General features: G+C 43.5%; 1 protein-coding gene across 1 annotated transcript in view; it reads right to left on the bottom strand.

Annotated features, from left to right (window-relative positions):
- The window catches only part of arhgef49 (Rho guanine nucleotide exchange factor 49), a 66,844-nt gene extending 55,976 nt beyond the window's left edge, over nt 1–10,868 (bottom strand). Inside the window, exon 1 of the mRNA XM_071341868.1 lies at nt 10,739–10,868. The gene's annotated coding sequence lies outside the window, so the exon portion shown is untranslated. The remainder of the gene's footprint in view (nt 1–10,738) is intronic.
- Nucleotides 10,869–13,489: the final 2,621 nt, after the last annotated feature.

Below are 13,489 nucleotides of genomic sequence, written 5' to 3'. Positions count from 1 at the left end.
TGATTTAAAAGGCATTTTAGGCATTGCATATCTGAACACACCAACGAAATTGTGAGATTGATGTAGGCCTACTTATGAAATAACATTCCTTGCCCTTGGAAAGGACTGAAATTACACAGGTTTATTAAAAGGCTGCTTCAATCTACTCTGTATCTATGAGCCTGTAGGACGCATTGCCATGACAGACACACAGGAGATGGCAAACACACAGGAGAGGTTGATTATACCCGCACTGCCAGGGTAACAAGATACTGGATCCTGATGAAGTGGAGTAGCTCTCTTTCTCCTGACAGGTAAGCAGGAGGGAAAGGAGAGGAGGGGAGAGTGGATCCTGACAAGCCTTAGTAAGGTGCAGATGAACTCTTCACAGCCATAGGAGACAGAATACTCAACCAGACAAGCGAGCGAGAGGAATGATGCCAGGAGACAAGAAGGAAGGCATAACATTCCCCACCTCTCTCCCCCCTGTCATCAGGCAGAGAAATGTGGGTTAATAAGAATCCTCCCAGGCTCAGCAGTAATCAACACATACTACAACTCTCTACTGAGTCTCTTTTCATAGAGCCCCACCAGGGTACAGATGACTCGCGTAGTAGCATTCTGGTAACTTCATCAAAGGTCTAACGTGGAAGTCTGGAGTTCATTAGGCAACATGTCACTGGGATGTGTGTGAGCTGTAGCTCGGCCACAGAGAGGAGAGGCTGTGTAGAGGGGGTGTAGTTGACACCCAGAGCATAGAGCAAGGTACTAATGTACTGTGTTACTATTTTCACATTATTGAGCTGACTCAAACCAAGTCAAGTGCTGTGCTTGTTTGGTTACGAATCCAGTTGCTGGGACTGTGCTGGACAACGTAAAAAGGAAATATCTGAGCCAGCACAGCACGGGTCAGACCGACAGTGTGAAAAGGTTATCTGTGTAGTAGTGCACAAGCCTGTTCAGGAGGATGGAATGTTACAGAACGCATAGAAATGTATTGTGTAGAACAGATATGATTGTTTTCCACATAGAATAGGGAAAAAACACGTCAGCTCTATTCATTCTATTTCTACCTGCGCTTCTACCTACATTTCACAACACCTCAGGTGAAGGCTGGGCATGTCTCTGTTCTGTTCCTGTATGGTGGAAGTCATTCATTGCTGTACCATGAATATTTCACCAGTCTGAGGGGTTAACGGTCTCTATGAATAATACAGACAGGGAATAATGAGGTGATAGGTAGGCCATGTCCCAAACAGCACCCTATTCACAATATAGTGCACTACATTTGACCAGGGCCCACCTTCAACGCCATCATTCTTCCTTTGCATGATTTTTCAATGAGCATATATAGTATCGCAATGCCATATATAGTTTCCCAATGCCATATATAGTATCCCAATGCCATATATAGTAGCCCAATGCCATATATAGTATCCCAATGCCATATATATTATTCCAATGCCATATATAGTATCCCAATGCCATATATAGTAACCCAATGCCATATATATTAACCCAATGCCATATATAGTATCCCAATGCCATACATAGTTTTCCAATGCCATATATAGTATCCCAATGCCATATATAGTTTTCCAATGCCATATATAGTATCGCAATGCCATATATAGTTTCCCAATGCCATATATAGTATCCCAATGCCATATATAGTATCACAATGCCATATATAGTTTCCCAATGCCATATATAGTATCCCAATGCCATATATAGTATCACAATGCCATATATAGTATCCCAATGCCATATATAGTATCCCAATGCCATATATAGTTTTCCAATGCCATATATAGTATCCCAATGCCATATATAGTATCCCAATGCCATATATAGTATCCCAGTGCCATATATAGTAGCCCAATCCAGCTCCGCTTCACTCTATTTATTCACAGAGACGATGAAAGAGACTTCATTAGACAGAGAGAACCTGTTCAAAGGAGCCGGACCAACCAATCCATGCAAATGATGTCCAGGGAAGGCTATGATAAAAGACAATACAGATAAAAAAAATCTGGATAAATGGTTTGAATTAAGGCATAACAGACGTCACATATTTCAGAAACTCTGAGCAGTACCCACGTGCTTGTCATGTTTAAATGTGACTGAGTAGAAAATGGCAGGCCCTTATGTACTGGTATGGTCTTCAGTGATAGACATACATATCATTCTCAGTAACAGTGTTAGGGAACAAGATTATATAGTTTTACAGTGATACATTTTACCCCTGGCTGGTTTAGCAATACAATAAACATCTTTATAGGGTGCCGGTGGCGGCCCTGGTCAAAGGTAGTTCACTATATAGGCAATAGGCTGCCATTTGGGATGCAAGCCAGTGTAAAAGAACCAATCAGAAGAGTGGATATCTGTCACCATTCCGGCTCTGGTATTGACTCATGGAGGGTTATGGATCCATCATGGATCTGTCACCACCACCAGATTCTCTTGACTCAAGCCAAAATAAAGCAGAGCGCCAGCGTCCCCTCTGTCTCACCCCCTCTTACACAATCATACAGCCCATCAAGCCACAGTCAGACAGACAGAAACCCTGTAGTGAGGTGGGGTACTGTAACTGTATGATTGGTAATAATTCCTAACAACATACGACAGTGCTAGATCTGTTGAATACAGTACTGTACAGTAAGCATGGAGAGAGAGGCAGACAGACAGACAGACCTTAGTGAGATGGAGATGCTGCTGTATGGTTGGTAACGTAATCATACCTATATTAATCACATGCAACAATGCATGAACTGATTAATATAGTACTATAGCTTGTAGCCAGTAGCCTGTAGCTAGTAGCCAGTAGCTAGTAGCCTGTAGCTAGTAGCCGGTGGCCAGTAGTCTGTGGTCAGTAGCCTAGACACAGAGTAAACCTAATAGTAAACAGATTTTCCCGCCGGGACTCCGAATGAAACGAAGCGGCATTCGCTATTCTCTTCCTTCCAAAAGACTGTTATTTTCCTCCTCTGTTAGATAACAGAGGGAAAATATGATACACTGGGCTCCGTCCACTGCACACCTGGGTTCAAATACTATTTGAAATCATTTCAAATACTTCAGCTGTATTTAATTGTGCTTGCCTGGCAAAACGGAACCAATTGAATTGTCACTAAATGGTAAACCTCGCCCATCAGGCGTTCATGCAGGTTAAACCAAACGCAAGTATCTGAACGCTTTTGGATAGTGTTTGAACCATGGTCTGTCCGGCTGCATGGACAACAGGAGGCAGGGATGCTGGTCTGTCCGGCTGCATGGACAACAGGAGGCAGGGATGCTGGTCTGTCCGGCTGCATGGACAACAGGAGGCAGGGATGCTGGTCTGTCCGGCTGCATGGACAACAGGAGGCAGGGATGCTGGTCTGTCCGGCTGCATGGACAACAGGAGGCAGGGATGCTGGTCTGTCCGGCTGCATGGACAACAGGAGGCAGAGATGCTGGCCGCGCTCCCGTCCCTCGTCATCGGCCACTTTTGGCATTTCTGTGACAAAGAGCTGCACCATTTTAAAATGAAGCACGCTATGCTAGCTCAGGGCTTGGAGTGCTCTCTCAATGTAGCATTTCATTCTTAGTTCATACACAACAGTATCACAAGAGGTTTCTCTCAATTCAGTGGCTTGTTGTATAAACACAGGACCTGATTGTAGATAACTACCTCAAATCAAATATGTATGATTCCTGTCTCATTTAAATAATAAGCCCAATATACATGTATAATGCAATGAAAACAAAACAACCTGGGTTCATACAGTCGGCTACAGTAAAAGGGATTAGTTAGAGGTCGGAATTCAACTTCTTAAAGTCTAATTGTAAGCTATGTTTCTTGTTAACTACTTCAAATCAAATATGTATGTTTCATCTGAATAATAGCCTTATATAAATGTATAATGTAATGAAAACAACAACACAACCTGATCTGATCCAGTATAGTAGCTGAAAGTATTTGTGTTCAGGTAGAAGTCTCTGTAAGCCCAGGCAGTGTAGTGTGTACTGAGGCTTCTTTACTCGGCTCTCGTCTCCACAGTGTTTCCTGTTGTTGTTACTGCTACTGGGGTAATGACATAAACACCACCACGGCAACGGTAACAATAACAAAAACGATATAGGGACCTCAGTGAGATCTATGTGACCTCATTCCTGTGATCAATATCCAGAGGGGGAGGGAGGGGGAGAGAGTGAGGAAACAAAAGCTGTGGTTAGAAAATAGGTGATGAGGTGGAGGGAGGCATGGGAAATTATGATAAAAGAGGAAGCGAGTGAGGTAGAGAGTTTTTCATTTATTTAACTAGCCAAGTCAGTTGAGAACAAATTCTTATTGTCAATAATGGCCTAGGAACAGTGGGTTAATTGCCTTGTTCAGGGGCAGAAGGACATATTTTTTCCTTGTCAGCTCGAGGATTTGATCTTGCAACCTTTTGGTTACTAGTCCAACGCTCTAAACACAAGGCTACTTGCCACCCCTGTAACTAGTAGCCTGAGTGAGGTAGAGAGGTAAGGTAGAGTTAGCGAGGTAGAGAGAGGTAGAGAAAGAGGTAGAGAACGTGGGAGCGAGAGATGAATTGAGATAACCAGGAGTGTTGTTCATAAACAAAGGGAGGGTAATAAGGGAGGGTTTACTCATTAACAGATGGCAGAGTGACTCACTCATATCACCAACAGGGGAATGGAGAGAGAGAGGAGGAAGGAGAGCAAGATTGAGAGAGATAGGGGCAGAAGGAGAGAAAGAGAGTAGGGGAGAAAGGGACCTAGATCCTATCTGGGGGTATATGATATCAGTCATGTCTCCCACACATCACCATCCTTGGCATATCTTACTGCACTGTCCTTGACTTCACACAAGGAAAGAAAACTAATATAAATTCTATCCATGTTAGTCTGCTCGTTAAATGTCCAATGCAGCAATTTTTATCTCAATATCACATCATAGAAAACAGCTAAACATGGCAATATAAAAAATGCATACTAAATAAGACTTCAAATCAATACTTGCATTCAAAACAGTCAATCATATGCCCTCGTGGTTTTGTGTTTTTTTAAAGAACAGATCAATGATCTGTCTGAGAATGTCAGCTCAGTCATGTCAGCAGTAACGATTCCCTAAGTTGAGCTGATCATATTATTGGATTGCTCACTCTCCCTTCACTCATTGCCCTGGGGGTCAAAACTAGGATCACACATTTGTTGTCTGTAACAACCAACTACAGGAAGAGGAGAGATCAAAAGCCAGGGAGTGGTGGGCTCCCCACATCTCAGGTCTACCCATCTCCCTGAGTCAAGGACAGGCTGGTAATTGTCTTGAGGTGTGAGCATGCCTCAGTTCGGCTGGCGCCGAGCCGAAGTTAAGCGAACCGAACGAGTGTGCTTGCATACTCCCTTAAAAGACCTTCGCTTGGAAATCTAGATAAAAGCGGCAACAGTACTGTTTGTCCATTTTGAGACGGCGTAGCCATTACTTACACACTTCCTCAAAATAGTCCGAATTAATCTAAGATAACACTGTCACGACTTCCGCCGAAGTCGGTCCCTCTCCTTGTTTGGGCGGCGTTCGGCGGTCGACATCACCGGCTTTCTAGCCATCGCCGATCCACTTTTCATTTTCCATTTGCTTTGTCTTTGTTTTCTACACACCTGGTTTCTATTCCCCAATTACATGTTCATTATTTAACCCTCTGTTTCCCCCATGTTTGTGTGCGTGTTTGTTTATAATGTTCAGGTCGTTACTTGTTGGCTGGTATTGTTTGCCGGGTTCGTTATTACGCCCGTTATTTACAAGTGACGGTATTTCACACACCTTTAGTATTTGTTTTATACTGGTGCTGTTCGTGGAATAAATTACCTTGTACACTCATCTCTGCTCTACCCACAGCCTGACAAACACAAGAAATCTGTCATTCATTTTTATGTTTTTGCCAAGGATATCTTAGTCTAGTTTACATCTAACTAAGATGTTTGGTGCAGTATTTCTCAATAAAAAAATGTGCATGAAAACGAGTCGTCTCTCATTGAATGACAGCAAATACTTTATTGAACAATCCCTACTGTTGACTAATCACGGACGAAGGGGCGTAGACTTTGGTTTGCCTCTAGAAAAAAATATTGTGTGCCCGAATAGCCCAAAAATGTTGTCATAATAGATGCACAAACTCTTCCGAACTGTTTTGGCTGGGAAGCATGCAGACCCCTTTACACACTGGGAGAGAGGAGGTGAGAGCCAGGGGAAAGAGGGAATAGGAGGAGGGGATGATGTCATCTCTGTTTACTGAGGAGTAACCTAAGGTAGCAGGTGTAAAAGAAATGCCTGAGCGGGGTCCCCACATCTGTTTTTTAGGGGGAAAGGAAGCTAGTTTAAAGATACTGTATCCCTGAAAACTGGATGGTTCCAGTTCAAATTAACCCCGCTGAGGGTGACTGAGGAGCTAACAATCACCTCTCCTAAAGAAAGTGACAGCGGCACAAATTCTCTCTGAGAGGTTATAATCTCTCTCTCTCGTGATGAGCACAGAGCTTTTTGTCTATCACTCCTCACTATCATCCAAACACAGCACAGGGTGGATATGCTGCTGTCATATCTGGGTAACAGGAAGAAGTGTCATATTACTCAGTCACACCAGTTCAGACACAGAGTACTACACCATGCTGCCTAAACTGTCTGCCACTATTTCTACTGAGCCAAAAATAGCAGTATTTTTACCTGTGAGCTGAGCTGTAACAAATCCTTTTCATCTTGGAAGCATTTTCAGCATTAGTGTGTCAAACTACTTCAATTGTAGCTAAGATCAGAGGGGTTTTCCATTATACTTGACTAAAGAAGATAATATGCCAACTGAAAAATCACCCTTTTAGCAGGTAACCCAAGTACCATTCTACTGTGACAGTGTAGTGAATGGGGGAGCCATATTCTTTGAATAACTAATCGAAATCCCCAGGATATCCTCTAGTTAGTAGTCCTGAATGGTGGGCACTAAAATGATTGCCGCTCATCTGAACCTGTTTGTCTCGTACGCTACACACAACCTTGCATTACCCCTGGCTCTGACTGAAACAATACAAACCTGCATATGTCAACTCAATTTATTTTCCAATTTCTTGTGAGGTGAAAGACTCTCCTCCTCTTTTTAACCCCTGCTCCACCCCATCTCGCCTTCTCCATCTATCAATTCAATTTAAATTGAAGGGCTTTATTGGCACATCTATCTCTACCTCTCTCCTGCTTTCTCCTTCTGTACCTCTCTCTCACTCTCCCCCCTCTCTCTCATATTCTCTCCCCCCCACTCTCTCTTTCAGCAGATGAAATATTCAGGGGAGCCGGCATGCTGTATGTTTCCGCCCATGTGGCTGTAGGGCTGACTGCTGCTCTGCTATCTCCTCCTCTTCTCTCCTCTGGCTGCTCCCTACACTGTAAACCCCAAGGCATTTGTTTTACTCAAATACTTCTAAATCTCACCTTTCTAGTAAAAATAGTTAGAAATTGCTGAGGTGTAGTCACTTTTGAGGACTCAGGCTCCAGTACACAGTACAGATGTGAAAATATGAAATATTTGATATGATGTATATCCTATTCAACAAAACTGTATGAATAAGGCTTGAAATGACTTACGTGCTTTCTAAATATAGTATAATCAAATTATAAAACTAACTATGAGTTCACCTTCCTTATAACTGTAAAATACATATTTTTATGTTCAGTGTTAAAGAAATGTGCATATTTTCTAATGGTCTCTCGTTCAAAATGTCTGCCCCTATTGCCGTGAACGTCTCACAGAGCTCTAACTTGGTTTCCTGGACTCGTCAGGAACTCACCTTTCATCTCATATTAATATTGTTCGTCTATGACAAATCGTTTTTGTTTAAAATCCATGAATTATTTTTGATAACTGGCTATAAATTGATCTCTGAATGTACTACAGTGACAAAACCACTCTCTCCTGCTGCGCTACGATGTAAGGATTGCAGGCATATGTTGTTAGTGGCTGTGATGTAAGGTCCAGCCCAGAGTTGGACAGTCAGATGAGTGAATGAAATGGTAGGAGGGACATCCCAGCTTCAAATGGTGTCAGATTTCACATCCTGCTTCACACAGCAGACATATTTCTGTGTCGGTGAGAATCAGAGCTACTGGTCAATACAATACTATGGTGTCCACAGGTCGATTTATAAGCGAAAATGTCGGTCAGAACCGGTACCAGAACTACGCAGGTCCCCAAAACAGGGGACTTTACATCTATTAAATGGTTTAGGTAGTCTCCTCACACTGTTCCTAACCCTGGCAGTAATTATGAATACAGGTTGCAGGTGAATAAAAATTCAAACTGTTGGATATCCAAACTCTGGCTGGATTCCAATAAGAATACACATCACTTTGCATTCCAATGTTATGTGACTTGCAAGTAGGGTTGTACAATTCTGGTACGTTTCCCACGCTTTCTAGAAATCCCGGTTGGAAAATTCCTGGAAATCTTTCAACCAGGTTTATATATTTTTTTTTATCTGGGAATTTTGGTATAATTACCGGAATTTAGAAAACCTACTAAACCATGAGTTTCAGGCCACTGTATTAGGATAACGCTAGGCCTCAAAGTAAGGCCTTATGAGACATGTAATGTATTGTCACAAAAAATGCATTGTCACAAAGAGTTAATTATAAATAATTATTAAATAATTATAATGATAGCATTAGCCTACAAACTCACTTGGTGAAGGCCTCACGACCAACAACATACACATTCAACAACCATGTCTCTGTCACTACAGTCATGGGGGTTAACTCTTTAATTCACTCGAAAAGGAAAGGCACAATAGGACATTTTATTAGGGGCGTGGCTTAGTGAAGGCATTACATTTTTTTTTTCAAGCTGATAGAACTCAAATATGGAACCACTACATGGTCACAGTGACTCCATCGGTGTGAGTAATTACTACAAAATCACTACGTAATTGTACTATGATATATTAAGTGCGATGGATTTCCTCAAAAGTTTTGATCACAGTACATTGGGGTTTACAGTGCACTCCCTGGTCATCCTGGAGCAACTGAAGTCAGCAGACGGAGTCAATATGTATGTCCAAAATGGCACCCTATTCCCAATGTAGTGCTCTACTTTTGACCAGGGCCCATAGGGAATCGGGTGCAATTTGGGACACAGCCTTGCCTCCAGTGCAGCCCAGCCCAGTTCAGCCCAGACAAGCCCATGATACGATCCAGTGCATAAGAACACACTATTGATCCTCCCATGGATTCATTAGCTTGCCCAGTTCATCTGATTCTCCCATGGATTCATTAGCCTGCCCAGTTCATCTGATTCTCCCATGGATTCATTAGCCTGCCCAGTTCACCTGATCCTCCCATGGATTCATTAGCCTGCCCAGTTCATCTGATTCTCCCATGGATTCATTAGCCTGCCCAGTTCATCTGATCCTCCCATGGATTCATTAGCCTGCCCAGTTCATCTGATTCTCCCATGGATTCATTAGCCTGCCCAGTTCATCTGATTCTCCCATGGATTCATTAGCCTGCCCAGTTCATCTGATTCTCCCATGGATTCATTAGCCTGCCCAGTTCATCTGATTCTCCCATGGATTCATTAGCCTGCCCAGTTCATCTGATTCTCCCATGGATTCATTAGCCTGCCCAGTTCATCTGATTCTCCCATGGATTCATTAGCCTGCCTGGTGGGAGGCCGGGGTGATTCATTAGTATTTTTTTTATTTAACCTTTGTTTATCCAGGTAAGTCAATTAAGAACAAATTCTTATTTACAATGATGGCCATGTGTGTCTGACAGAGGAATGGGGCGAAATGAGAAACCACATACATAATAATGGAAAAACACACCTGTGTCATGACCATAGAAATAGAATTACTAGAAAAACAAAAGACAACGGGAATTTGACTCCTGGGTACACTCAATATGGCTGGTAATTCTATGTCTATGGTTATGACCCTGCCTCTGCCCCACTCCGCCAACATAATCGGCAGAGGGTCAGCGAGGCATGACTAGAGAGCGAGCACCTTCTCGCAACACACAAGTCATGTGACATGGGTGTTGGATAAAGATTTTCATAATCAGCATTTCCCTGCGCATCAGAGGGGAACGACATGAGAACGCACGCACATACATACGCAGGCACACACACACACACAACATAGCTAACAGATAACCCAGCGCTACAGGCTGATGTCTGTTCTGAATAAACAAACCTATCAAGCGTGTTGGTCTCTCCTATCAGAAGTGTCTACAGTACAGAACACTGTGATACATGCACAGCATACAATTCACCATGTGTCAATCATTTATTTCTGGCTGAGTAACGTTAGGTACTGTATTGCTTAATTCTGTCAGCAAATGCACAATTTATGTATCCTTAGAATACGCATTGCAAGAGATGCTTTCTCCAACCTTTCAGGATAAAGTAGAAATGTGCACTTCAGTCAAACAAGACGGACGAAACCCTACTCTGGTTATACACAGTGCTGCCTTTACAGTATTTACTGTAACAGATCATCAACAGCGTATATATGTTTGGCTATCCTAGCTCAGATTAAAGGTGCCTCGTTCATTACCCATAACAGAGTATAGAGCACATGTAGACTATAGCACACAAGCTGCCCATTCATTCCTGGTACAAAATCAGTCCATGAAAACGCTTTCCTTCTGTCCAATTCTCATGAAAGAGAAAAATATTACACAAGAACATTCTACACATGCATAAGACATGAGAGATACGAATCTCTGCCGATTCACCTTTGTTGTGAGTAAGCGTGTGTGACCGTCTCGGCGAGCTCAGTCCAGCAGGCATGCAGCTAGACTCCATCTGCTCTCTCCTACACTCCTCTCTACTGTGCTCTAGCAGTGTGTGTGCGTGTGTGTGTGTATGAATACTCCAGCCCTCTCTCTGCCTAGCTGTTGTTACGTTACGGTCAACGGAAAAGAGTCCTACGGAGCATGCTCCAACTGAACAACCCTCGCTGTCGGCATGGAAACCGGGAAGCAGGGCAGGCAGCAGCGGTGTATAAGTGCTGAAGCGCTTTCTACTCACTCTCTGTCTGTCTTATCTCGGTTACTCCTCTCTCTCTCGCTCTTTAAGGGCTTTACTGGCATGGGAAACATATGTTTACATTGCCAAAGCAAGTGAAATAGATAATAAACTAAAGTGAAATAAACAATAAAGTTAACAGTAAACATTTCAAATGTCATATTAAGTATATATACAGTGTTGTAATGATGTGCAAATAGTTGAAGTACAAAAGGGAAAATAAATAAACATAAATATTGGTTGTATTTACAATAGTGTTTGTTCTTCACTGGTTGCCCTTTTCTTGTGGCAACAGGTCACAAATCTTACTGCTGTGATGGCACACTGTGGTATTTCACCCAATAGATATGGGAGTTTATCAAAATTGGATTTATTTTCGAATTCTTTGTGGATCTGTGTAATCTGAGGGAATATATGTCTCTAATATGGTCATACATTTGGCAGGAGGTTAGGAAGTGCAGCTCAGTTTCCACCTCATTTTGTGGGCAGTGTGCACATAGCCTGTCTTCTCTTGAGAGCCAGGTCTGCCTTCGGCAGTCAAAGATTTCCTTAGTTTTGGGTCAGTCACAGTGTACTCTCTGTTTAGAGCCAAATAGCATTATAGTTTTCTCTATTTTTTTGTCAATTCTTTCCAATGTGTCAAGTAATTATCTTTTAGTTTTCTCGTGATTTTGTTGGGTTTAATTGTGTTGCTGTACGGGGGCTCTGTTGGGTTTATTTGTGTTTGTGAACAAAGACCCTGGACCACTCTTCTTCAGGTTAATTTCTCTGTAGGTGATGGCTTTGTTATGGAAGGTTTGGAAGTCACTTCCTTTTAGGTTGTTGTAGAATTTAACAGCTATTTTCTGCCTAATTCTGCTCTGCATTCATTATTTGGTGTTTTATGTTGTACACAGAGGATATTTTAGCAGAATTCTGCATGCAGAGTCTCAATTTGGTGTTTGTCCCATTTTGTGAATTCTTGGTTGGTGTGTGGACCTCACAACCTCACAACCTCACAACCATGAAGGGCAATGGGTTCTATAACTGATTCAAGTATTTTAGTCAGATCCTAATAAGTATGTTGAATTTTATGTTTATCTTTATGAGCTCACAGAACAGGGCTCCGGGCAGCCGAGCGGAAATGGAGGAAAACTCGCCTCCCTGCGGACCTGGCATCCTTTCACTCCCTCCTCTCTACATTCTCCTCTTCTGTCTCTGCTGCTAAAGCCAATTTCTACCACTCTAAATTCCAAGCATCTGCCTCTAACCCTAGGAAGCTCTTTGCCACCTTCTCCTCCCTCCTGAATCCTCCTCCCCCTCCTCCCCCCTCCTCCCTCTCTGCTGATGACTTCGTCAACCATTTTGAAAAGAAGGTCGACGACATCCGATCCTCGTTTGCTAAGTCAAACGACACAGCTGGTTCTGCTCACACTGCCCTACCCTGTGCTTTGACCTCTTTCTCCCCTCTCTCTCCAGATGAAATCTCGCGTCTTGTGACGGCCGGCCGCCCAACAACCTGCCCGCTTGACCCTATCCCCTCCTCTCTTCTCCAGACCATTTCCGGAGACCTTCTCCCTTACCTCACCTCGCTCATCAACTCATCCTTGACCGCTGGCTACGTCCCTTCCGTCTTCAAGAGAGCGAGAGTTGCACCCCTTCTGAAAAAACCTACACTCGATCCCTCTGATGTCAACAACTACAGACCAGTATCCCTTCTTTCTTTTCTCTCCAAAACTCTTGAACGTGCCGTCCTTGGCCAGCTCTCCTGCTATCTCTCTCAGAATGACCTTCTTGATCCAAATCAGTCAGGTTTCAAGACTAGTCATTCAACTGAGACTGCTCTTCTCTGTGTCACGGAGGCGCTCTGCACTGCTAAAGCTAACTCTCTCTCCTCTGCTCTCATCCTTCTAGACCTATCGGCTGCCTTTGATACTGTGAACCATCAGATCCTCCTCTCCACCCTCTCCGAGCTGGGCATCTCCGGCGCGGCCCACGCTTGGATTGCGTCCTACCTGACAGGTCGCTCCTACCAGGTGGCGTGGCGAGAATCTGTCTCCGCACCACGTGCTCTCACCACTGGTGTCCCCCAGGGCTCTGTTCTAGGCCCTCTCCTATTCTCGCTATACACCAAGTCACTTGGCTCTGTCATATCCTCACATGGTCTCTCCTATCATTGCTATGCAGACGACACACAATTAATCTTCTCCTTTCCCCCCTCTGATAACCAGGTGGTGAATCGCATCTCTGCATGTCTGGCAGACATATCAGTGTGGATGACGGATCACCACCTCAAGCTGAACCTCGGCAAGACGGAGCTGCTCTTCCTCCCGGGGAAGGACTGCCCGTTCCATGATCTCGCCATCACGGTTGACAACTCCATTGTGTCCTCCTCCCAGAGTGCTAAGAACCTTGGCGTGATCCTGGACAACACCCTGTCGTTCTCAACTAACATCAAGGCGGTGACCCGTTCCTGTAGG

Source organism: Salvelinus alpinus, chromosome 14 (assembly GCF_045679555.1).
Source record: "Salvelinus alpinus chromosome 14, SLU_Salpinus.1, whole genome shotgun sequence".
Taxonomy (NCBI): domain Eukaryota; kingdom Metazoa; phylum Chordata; class Actinopteri; order Salmoniformes; family Salmonidae; genus Salvelinus; species Salvelinus alpinus.
Note: the sequence above shows the minus strand (reverse complement) of the source record. Positions and strands in the feature narration are given on the sequence as shown.